Below are 11,992 nucleotides of genomic sequence, written 5' to 3'. Positions count from 1 at the left end.
TTTCCTCACATACGCTAAAACGATTTCTCAGAGTTCACTTTTGACAATATTGCACAATTTTTGTGACAAGATAACTCGAAAAATATGCAAGCAAAAGGTAAACTTTTTGCACTATCGTTTAGAGTACGGTACATCAAAGCCTAGGGAAGGTTTTCTCATTTTTTCGAAATATTTGTTTTAAACAAAAATATACAACATCCTGTGCAATTTTTAGCTTAATAGAGTGACAAAATTGCTTTTTTCACATGTTTTTTTCAATATTTCGAAAAATGAGACGAACTTCAAAAAAATAAAAAAAGCTCAGTTCCCTAAGTTCATGTCTCTTCTTCATGAAAAGCTAACTGATTTTTTTTACTCCGAACGGATTTTTTTCTAAGTTGTCACAAAAAAAAAATGGGGTAAAAAGTGAATTTTTGTGATTTTTTCAAGAACTCAAGATTTTTGAACAAATCTGACATCACCATGGGATTCCTTGTCTCATCAAAATGTATAGAGCAAACTGTCAAATTCGCCCTATTTATTGTAAAACAGGATGATTTTCTGTTGGTCCGACATAATTATCATAATTTTTCAGATTATGATTTAAATCGGAATCAGAACGATCATAAATCGTAGCCAGTTTGGTTACGCGTAACAAACAAACTGGCTGCGTAGGAGACTAACTCTGAGGCCGCACTCGCCATCCTAATCCAAAAAGTGCGAGTGATAGAGGTGAAGTTTATGATGTTGTTTCTTTGCAAATTTCCAATGTTTTTCGCATCCAAATGTATTGGGAACATTCATAATGATTGCATACCGGTATTAACTATTTAATCATTTTTGAAGAAAAAAAGAAAAAAGATCGTATATAAAAAAGGCTTTAATGGCAAATGGCTCACTTCAATACTGAACAATTCTGATTTTACCAGGACACCTTGTGTCCAAAGTATTGACCTGCACTCCCACATATTTATTTATTAATTTTTTCACACTGATTGTATGTTAAAGGGTGCCTTCAAGGGAAGTATAACCCTAACAACACAATAATAATTATTTTGAAATTTTTACAAGCCGTGTTTCAACTAACCCCACCCTATGTTTCAACTTACCTCAGGGGTGGGGTTAGTTGAAACACTTTTTTTCAAATTTTCAAATTGGATTGTATGAATAATCATAAGTAGGTCCAATAAAGTTTAAGGCTGTATTTGTAGCATGTATGTGTTTATACTGATATGGTTATAGTGTTTCTTGAAAGTAATCTGTTTGCGTTAAAAAGACGATTTTGTGAAAAATGTTTCAACTAACCCCAATCTCCCCTACTTTGCATTTTGAAAAGGACTTTGATCAGGGACTTTGTCCTTAACATAACACACACTGTCAATCACACTTGTTTATCAATCCAATTTAACCACAAGCACAAAGCATATATATGTACAAGACACGCTAGAACGTACATCATGCACCTAGCCTAGTGAAAGTTTAACTTTCGCACTTAAACAAAGTGCTGCAAATTCCACAGATAGCTGTGTACGATGCAGTTAATGGTAATGGTACATGCCCGGAGGATTTAAAACATGGAGATCTCCATGATGGGCAAAATAGACACAAGAAGAAAAGCATGCTAATATTTTTAATGAATTTATTATTTTATTAACAGTGTTCTTTTATCATAATACAATATTATAAAAAGTGCAAAAAGTTTGTTCCGCCCATATGTCCAGTTTTCCCTTAGCATATATATCATCACTATAGTTACAGAACCATCAGCTTTTGTCCTCAGGATTGCTTGCTATGAATGTTCTTAAAGGAGTATTTCGTGATCCTAGCACCCTCTTTTTATGACATTTTTCAGTAGATATTCACAAAAATTGCATGATTTTAGTGTATTACACTGCTCCATAGGCAGTGTTGTAATTTTGTCCTGGTATACCAGAACGTAATTCAAATTTGACGATATTTTTGCTAAACGAATTAATCTGCAAGAAATATGTGACCCGATCAAGGGAAATGAGTCGGATGTCGCTAATATTGATTTTGAGATATTGACAAAGAAAGCGTTAAAATTCTTTTGTTTTATATTGTTTTCTGCGGTTGATAAAATAGGGTAACTTTGTAAAGAAAAGTCGTATCAACATAGGGTTTTCAGTTTCTGAAAGCTCTAAATGTCCTCTATAGAAAAATATGTAAAACTCATTTTCGACCAGGGTCAACATGTGACTCATTCCCCTTGATCAAGTCACATATTTGGCACATAAACATTATGTAGCCAGAGGTATCCAGTGCCCGGGATCCAGTGGTATAAAAATCTCAACTTTTTTTGAGAAAGGTGGGGGGATGAGGCTGTGGATCATGAAATGCCCTTTTAAGGTAGAAACATCGGCTACGGTGTCATGCACAGATTTGGTTTAAAATGATACAGGATGTGTAGTTGGGTGAGAAAAACTTGCCTGCCAAGTTTTAATTTTTGCCAACAAAGCGCTTTTTGAGTTATGTCATTTTTATCATTAGAAAGCCCCATTGACTTTGCACATAAAGTGGTTTTGACACTAAGCCTCGTTCACTAAAATTGGTTAAAGTTTGAAAATGGATACTATGTTTAAATATAATTTTTTCTCCTTTCTATCCCATTTATAGAACTGCTTTTTGGATCTTTTTATTACAAAAATGTTACCAAATAATATTAGTGACCAATATATTGGTCAGTAATATAGGGGATATTTGAAGGTAATGTTAGTACTTGCTCAAATTTTCTTGATTTGATCTAGAAACACTGAATGACCCAATTTCATAATTATTGTCTGAGCTAACCATAGGGCCAATTATAACAAACAAGGTGTCATATGAAAGGTTATTAAATTTAGAAACTTTTCTCGCCAGCTTTTTTTAATAAAGTTTTTCTATTTTAAGTTATGGGTGTTTCTAGATTTCCCTAATTTAAAAATAGAAAAAATGATTTTTCTCAAAAAATAAACACTTTATCCAAAAAATCTGGCGAGAGAATTTAGATATTAGGCTTATTAATCACCACACAAACTATGGAGACCATATCACATTCCCTCTTGGCTAGCAATAATTATTAGTAGAAAAAATTCGGGAATTTTCAAAAAATAAAGAAAAACATAAGAATTGTTTAAATTTTCATGAAACATTAAAAATCTGTGAAGTAAAGACTTATCTTCAATTGGTTATATATTTGAAATGGATACATAATTCTGATTTGAAAGAGTGGCTATTTTCCTGCATGGGTCTATTATCCGATGCTCCTACCTTAAGGCATACAGGCATTTTGCATTTCTTGTAGTGTAGACAGACATGTGTTTTGAGGAATTTAAAGAACCGCAAACCTCAGATAATATAAAGATGGTGTCCAATAAAACATGACAGCGGCTTGTTCAAAGAGAGAGAAATTGTTAGAGAATGAAGGAAGAAAGGTGTTAACCCAATAGAGAAATTGTGGTCTATTCTAAGGTGTTTTAAACTCCATATTACAACAATAAAGAGTCCAGATCAGAGTGTATGACAAAGCCTAGATGAGAACAAGGAGCTTATTGTGTTATTTTCAAACTGCATGTCTCTGGTTTGGTTTTATTTCCAGTTGAGCACACACTATAGTCGCCATAAAGTTTGTACCGGTACAGAAAGGCAAGAGTGACTGAGGACAGAAAATGGTAAAAACTACAACTTGGTTGACTTGGCAGGAAGGTAAGCAGTACATCATAGGCCATAGAAGCAGTGGCAGCGCTACACGGAGGGGGGAAGGGCATGAGGGGCAAAGTCAGAACTCTTGTCCCCTGTTTTCCCCAGTAAAACCCAAAAATACGAAAACATCCACTTTTTGCTGCAATTTTGTGCAAAATTTGTTGATTTTTCCCCCCTGAAATTACCTTTGCCCCTTCAATTCCCCCGAAAACAAAATCCTGGCGCCGCCACTGCATAGAAGTGATGTAATAATCGGATTACCATAGCAATAGGTGAAAACAATTTTTGAATATACCATGCCGGGCTGCACTGGTAATGCTTCACGCAATACGCCTGCATTGGATATCATGCTGATCCCTTTACCTGTAAGATTAGTATCTTTGAAAAGACCAGTATTGTATTCAATCTATGATTGCAGACATACACAGGTGATGAGTGCAACTACAACCTGCTTGTGTAGTGCAGCATATATTCAAAATTGTTTTCACCTATTGCTAGTTAATCCGATTCATATCAAAACCTTTCTATGTGAAAAGTAACATGTTTTTTACCCAAAATAATATTCACTGCACAATGAAAAGCGAATGCGACCGACCTTGATCAACGCAAGCTCTGTGTGAGTCATGCTAAAAATAGATCGTAGTCTATGCAAAGTCTACGCTTGGTCGCATTACACCGTAGCGGCCACTAAGCAAAACAAAGGTTCGTTGTCTGAGTGTGTGGCAGGTCACATGGGAACAAGTGAACACGGAACAAGGGCACACGCCACAAGGGAACACTATGGATACAGGGCCTTAGACCACGGACCCAGCCACGACCCGGCGAGTTATAGAAGGGACTGGAATTGACTTCTGATTAGGGGGTACACATAGTTTTTTTGTATGCGACGAGACCAAACTCAGGTCTATATAACAATTTTTAGATGATTGGGGAAAATGTCTATACAGTCGATGAACCCGAGGACATTTTTAATAGCGTAGCGCTATTTCGTAGAGTGACTGTGGGAACAGGGCAGGTTTGACACAAAAACCCAGAAAAACTTGATTGCACGCAGGAAAGAAACCAAATTTTAGGGATAAGGAATGTCTCACGGTCATATAGACTTGGGCATAAACTTCTGAGTTCACCAGTTCGAAATTGACGGCGATTTAAAGAAAATTGGGCCATTTTAAACCAGTTTTGTGTTGCGTTTTGAATAGCACAGGTCTGCAGTGGATTTTGATAAAGGTTTTGATATGTATTACATTACTTCGCCAGCGTATAGGCTTTGGGATGAGAATTTATCAGTTTTGGGACTGCTATACAAACATACGATTTACGTCAAATCCATGATACCGGTATGTACATCTTAAATGTGACCTTTTGTATCGGGCACCAAAAATATTTGAAATTTGGGTGAAAATCAGGCTTTTTTCTGATTTTTGGGCAAAATTTAGCATTTTCTAACCATTTTTGGTGCAAATTTCTCAAAGCTGGTTTTGAAAAAATAACAAAACCTTTCCTAGATATTTTTATCTAGTTTTTAAAAATTAATAAACAAAATTTTTTTACTGTGACCAAAAAAATGTGGGCAAAAAAGCTGTTTTTTTATTTTCTCCAAAACATAGGGCCTGCACTTTGGCTCGACATTTGAAAGGGGCGTGAATTCATTTTTGGATACGCCCCTATTATAATTAGGTAATACTCGACTCACATTCCCTATATGTATATACATGTACCACATGTAGTAAATCTGCCTGCTTTATCTGTATTGTGCCGTTCTTAAGCAAATACGGTAGTTAAACACGATTTCATCAAACATTATAACAATAGCTCTTTTACAGTGTGCAATCATCCCGGAAATAATTGGGCAATAATAGAGGATGTGCGTGAAATTATTGATTGGCTCCATACAAAGGAATTGAACCGGTGTCCTTCACCGTCACGCGTAATCATGGCACAATGCAGTGCATTCAATCAAACGTTTTCGTCAACCTATTTGATCGTATAGTGCATTTGTTATGTGTGTGAGACGAGCTGTCGCTGTAGATTGCAATAGCTTGTAATGATGCTTTTGTTGAATGAATTTGAGTACTCCGCCATATTTACGGTATGATACGTCACAATCTAGGAGATTATTTGCATTGGATGTCTTGAATACGCTGGCGAGGTTGTGTAATAATCGGATTAATGCTATAACAGTAGGTGAATACAAGTTTTGAATATATCGCGTTGCAAAGCCCCATTCAGTGATCCCAGCGAAAAAAAAAAAAAAAATCAAATTGTTACTTTTATAAAAAAATTTAATGAAAACAATTGGCAAAAAAACCAAGAAAACGGCAGTATCGACGGTTGAAGCCCCATTCAAATACATGTAGCTAATTTATATACTGTCAGTATATAAATTACAGATTCAATGTAAATGCATTATTTTTTGTCTTAAATAGGCCTACACGGCTTAGGGCTGAACCACTAGCAGAAGACACCACACCACTCCACGCCATACATAAATTCTCCCAGTCACATTTCCCCAATATGAAATTTAAAAAAAGTTAAATTTTAATATTACTTCTATTAAAGTTTGGCAGAGGGGGTTCGAACTCACGGCGCCACCACGCCGCTTTGGATATGCTCTATGAGCCTAGCGCCTTAGACCACTCGTCCACTTGTCTTGATGGAATCCATTTGAAACTTATTTGAAGATATAATCGCAACTTTAATATAGGCCTACCACGTGACAAGCAAAAGCAGAAAACGTACCATATTTTGGAATTTTATTTGCCTAAAAACATTAATGTGTATTAATAGCGATCAATTGTTGTTAATCCGACAATAATAAATGATAAATGCGCGTCTATATGGACAATACATTATATCGATTTTGACATGTGCTCGCACGGTGTCAGTACATTAGCATGGTCAGTAAAATACTATAGAGGAACCTACCATTTTTCTTGTATACACGTTCAATGTTTTTATCAATTACATAAAAAATCCATTTTAGACCCCAAATGTTTCTTCGGAAATAAAAGATTAGAATACCATAAAAACGAAACAGTAATCTTTTGCCGGGTCTAATGTTATTTATACATAGAATTTTTAACGTTTTTTCTATCCTTATTCTTGCTCAATTAAAAAAATATTTTGTCGTATATAAAATTGAAATAAAATTCTCTGCCTCATAAACGACCTCAAATGTGCCACATTTGGGTATCACGAATAGTTATATGATGTGCAGTTAATATTCATATTTTCTTTTATACAGAGGATGCTTCAGTTTTGACAGGAAAAATATTTTCTTGAAAACCCTCTCACTCGGTTATTTCAAAACAGTAACCACGCTTCCCTAGAATGTGCAATAATTTAGCATTAAAAGTTTCTAGAATGAATTATGGCGAAATGTGGTGTAAGAAGACACCAAGTTGATGTTTTATGACCTTTGACATTCTTTTGTGGCGAGTGACATGGTCAGTTCAATTCACGCCGAGTGTCCTTGACAGGTTTAACTCTGCTTCAGTGGTCATGAAAGAATTCAAAAGATAACCTCTGCCCCAACAATCCCAAGCAATTGTCTGAAACTGCTCTTCGATGATGTATCATAAGAACTCAGTCGTCAAATGATGATAGTCATATAATGACCAAAAGATTATTACTGACTATATCATTGAAGACTGAGTTCCGCAGTCTTGTACAAAATCTGAATTTTGATGATTTTTACGATCGTCCGGATGAAAAAAAATCACTGAATGGGCCGTTAGTTCCCTCCTCTCCTTACACTGGCAATATGAATCAAAGAAAAATAAATAAATAAATAAATAAAACAAGAAAATAAAATTAATGTGACCGTGATGAGGCTCGAACTCACCACCTTCCGATTTAAAGTTCGAAGCGCTAGTGTACCAAATTCTGATGCCTTACCAAGTGAGCTGTGCTCCTGAGATACGAAATTAAAATAAAATAATACACTGTATACCCAGTCTGCCGCCTGGACAACCAATTCTTTAGAAATGCTTAGTCGCGCTAAAAGTCGATCGATACATGTAAAAATCAGCACAATTCAGAGATACACCTTTTTGCTATGAAATTAATTTTCTCGGTCAAATATAAAGCAATATTTTTTTTTTCTTCAGTAATGTCAGTTAAAAACTTGGTGCTTGAATATACATTTTTTTTAAATCCTGGTGTTAAAGGCCCTTTCAGTGATTTCACAGGAACATTTAAAAAATGGAAATTTGTCAGAGTTGCTTAGAAATAAAGAATAAGTCTACAGAATTTCATTAAACCACTTTTCCCTGAATACATCGACAAATTAGTCAAAAAACAGAAGTTTTAGAAAGGTTTTCTACTTCAACTCTGAGAAAATCGAGATGTTCGTACAGTGCGCCACTAATCGACTGGAAAAACTTCCTAGTCCAGTGTTTCTAACACGGGGAAGTAGAGTCTAAATTGATTTAAAACAGACGCTTTTAAGCTACAATTTTGTAGTAGAAAACAAAATAAGCAATTAAAGATCACCGAGGCAAACTAACGGTCAATTCAAATATGAAAAACAGTTAAAATTGTGTATTTTGTTTAAAATAGTAGCTACTGATGTAATAAGTAGTAGAAACAATACGCAACGCGTGTTGGTACGTGGAGAGTGAGCTTCTTTTCGATCTCGAGTCGGACTTTTGTACTGTCAGTATCAAAAGTCCAGAATCATGCAAATGCTTTATTTTGTCTAAAATACACGGCTTTCGACCGAACCACTAGCAGGCTATGTTAGCACATCTATGCCAATTACAAAGGTACCAAAATCTGAATTTTGATGATTTTTACGATCGTCCGGATGAGCAAATCACTGAATGGGCCTTTAAAATTAAGCATCAAATTGTGTCTTTTAGTGTGATATTTTTGATTTTTATAGGCCTTGAATTACGCCTCTTGAGCTTTTTTACGAATTCATGTTTTAGCGTCTCAAACTAACATAGTTTGCTAAAGAAAGATATTTCCCACCTCTGTAAAGCACATCGTGTGGGTCTATATGTTATAGTTTTGTCAGAATTTCCGCTTTTGTTTTACCCTTTTTCCATGTATGCTCCGAAAATGTCAAACTAAGTAAAAGTAGGCAATGGTGAGTACTTTTATCTCGAGAGCAACCAGCAGAAATAGTCGATATTTCCTTTGTTGTTATCCAGGTCAATTTTTCATTGAAAGCAAATTGCCCGACCAGCGATTAAATCCCCAATTGGGTGTTCTGGTTAAACATGATCAGTAGGAGCGCTATAGGTCTGGGAATTTCTTTGCTATATTGAAGTTCTGGCAACACTATAGCCATGCCGGTATTCCTATTAAACCCAGGGATATCGATCCAAAATGCTAGTACTAGCCTTTAGATTTCACGTGTTGATTTAGAAATTTTTCAGCCGACAGTGAAAGATGGTGAAATCAAAACGGAAATTCTGACAAAACTATGATATATAGCTCACGGTGATGTGCTTTAGAAAGTTGGGGAAAATCCTTCATTAGCGAACTATATTACTTTGAAAAGCTAAAAGGTTGATCAAGAAAAAGCTCATGGGCCGAGCTGAAGCCTATAAAAATCGAATATCTTACACTAAATGACTGAATTTCAGGCCTAAGTTTAACACCAGGATTTTTAAAAAAAAATCAGTATCAAGCATTATAGTTTTTCCAGCCATTTACTGAAAAAATGAAAATTATTGCTTTTCATTTGGCTGAGAAAAAAATTTTACACTGAAAAGGTGTAACTCAAAATTTTGCTCATTTCAACACCAATTTCGATCGTTTGTATTGCCTCATTAAATGACTCAGTGAGCCTTGCAGAACAAAAGAATCGGTTGTGCAGGTAGCTGACTGTACCTGCTTGTGTCGGTAATTGATTTACTCAAATTCCATAATGGTACAGTGCAACAGAGCAAAAATGCCCAAAATTTAAAAGCTATATAATTTATGACCACTATACACTACACATAAAAAATACTAATACAAGGGAATTTCAACGTAAGAATCCAAACAATTAAGTACCAACACGCACAGCATTGTCCTTATATCACATTTGGGTTTTTAACAAAATGTTATCAAACCTCTACTGTGATTGGCAGCTGCACAATGCATCTCTTTGATAGTTGATAATGGCCATCCATTCAGCAAGTGGCTACTAACTGACCTTGACAGGCTTGAATGAGCACTGTCATCTGCTACAAAACCATCACACTCTAGGACCTGGTCACTCCATAATGCTACAGGGAGCACAGTACTTTGACAATGGAGTGAAAGACTATTATTATTGATTAGGCGCGGATTTTAAAAGTACAGCTCCTATGCGTGTATAGCAAAAATCATGTAACTAAAGTACTAAATGCATTCTGCAAAATGCGCTCTGACCAATTTATAAAGCATTTCATTAGCTTTAATTTGACATATTGTTTGACATATTTGGAATTATGGTAAATCATTAAATAAAATATTTATTAGTTAATCAATTATGTAAATTAATTAAAAATTTAATGCAAATATGCATATTTCTCTGACAGAATTGTAGGATTTGACAAGAGCCATCTTTCTTGTAAGTTTGATTCTTATAACATACCGGTATCAGTATTGCGTCCCGTTATAGTTGCAGAAAAAATACGCGTGCAGGACACCCCCCCACACACACACACACACCCCACACCCACCCCCAGAGGATCGTGCTGCTTTTACAATCATGATAACATTCATTGGCGCTAGTAGTAGTAAATTCCAATTTTCTTTGCTTTACCTCACTTGTTCTGCTCAAAATTAAAAGGGACATATCTGACAGTAAAAGCTTACATTTTATGGAAATTATGTTTAACTATTTGCTTAAACAGCACAAAACAGATAAATCAGACAAATTTACTATACATAGGCCTATACATGTATGGTATGCCAAGGACTGTTTAAGAATATAACATTAGATTTATGATATTTACTTCGAGGACTGTTATATATCAAAAATGTGAAATATATCAAATTTTAATAATTTGTCATAAAATTTGTATTATATCGTGAATTTCAAACAATGAAATTTATTTGATATCAGAAAGACATTCTTCGTATTCAGAATGCAATTCGATATGTCTGATGTGCTCTCATGTCCCACAAAAATACTATCGAAACGCTCAAAACGCTCATTCCAGATCCCTTAATTTGGTTAATTTTCTTTGTCTTTTTTTTTCTTTTCTTGTTTTATTTTTTTCTTTCTTTATTTTTCTTTGATTTATATTGCCAGGGTAAGGAGAGGAGGGAACTAAAGGCCCATTCAGTGATTTTTTGATTTTTTTTTCATCCCGGCGATCGTAAAAATCATCAAAATTCAGATTTTGGATACTAGATTATGGAACTCAGTCTTCAATGATAGTCAGTAATTTTTATATTTTGGACATTATTATGACTATCATTTGAGGACTGAGTTCTTATGATCCGAGGAGCAGTTTCAGACAATTGCTTGGGATTATTGGGGCAGAGGTTATCTTTTGAATTCTTTCATGACCACTGAAGCATAGTCAAACCTGTCAAGGACACTCGGCGTGAATTGAAAGACCATGTCACTCGCCACAAAAGAATGTCAAAGGTCATAAAACACCACTTTGGTGTCTTCTGCTATCTAAAGGCCTATGGCTGATTTTGTACCTTTCGTCATTGTCATAGATGTGCTAACATAGCTTGCTAGTGCAGTGGTTCAGCCGAAAGCCGTGTGTCTAAGACAAAAATAATGCATTTACGTGAGTCTGTAATTTATATACCGGTACTGACAGTATATAAATTAGCTACATGTATTTGAATGGGGCTTCAACTTCGTCAATACTGTCGCTTTTCCTGTTTTGTTTTTTTTGCCATTTGTTTTCATTAAAAATTTATAAACGTAACAATTTGATTTTTTTTTTTCACTTTCGCTGAGATCACTGAATGGGACTTTATAGCGCGGATTATTCAAAACTTGTTTTTACCTACTGCTATATAGCATTAATCCGATTATTACATAACTTTGCCAGCGTATTCAAGACATAGGTTATGTAGGGATAAACTGTACATGGGTATAGAGGCCCTGCATGCTTTTATCGATTGGCTCCAAACAAAGGATTTGAACCTGTGTCCTTCACCGTAATCACGGCGCAGTAGCATACAGTCCATTCAATCAAATGTTGTCAGTGTGCGAGACGAACGATGTATAAATCTGGAGGTCACATTATCACTTATCATGCTTATTGTAAAAAGTTTGTCCAATGCATATACTGTGTGTATTGTTCCCGGGTATTGTCAATGCAGTCAAGCAAACAGGTATTATATTTTGAAAAGGCCGTGAAGGGGC

The 11,992-nt window shown here is 35.3% G+C and overlaps 1 protein-coding gene across 1 annotated transcript in view; it reads left to right on the top strand.

Annotated features, from left to right (window-relative positions):
• LOC140141227 (telomerase protein component 1-like) overlaps positions 1-11,992 on the top strand; it is a 48,432-nt gene that overhangs the window by 1,683 nt on the left and 34,757 nt on the right. The window contains exon 2 of the mRNA XM_072163024.1: positions 3,575-3,681. The gene's annotated coding sequence lies outside the window, so the exon portion shown is untranslated. The remainder of the gene's footprint in view (positions 1-3,574; positions 3,682-11,992) is intronic.

This window comes from Amphiura filiformis, chromosome 19, assembly GCF_039555335.1.
Source record: "Amphiura filiformis chromosome 19, Afil_fr2py, whole genome shotgun sequence".
Lineage (NCBI taxonomy): Eukaryota > Metazoa > Echinodermata > Ophiuroidea > Amphilepidida > Amphiuridae > Amphiura > Amphiura filiformis.
Note: the sequence above shows the minus strand (reverse complement) of the source record. Positions and strands in the feature narration are given on the sequence as shown.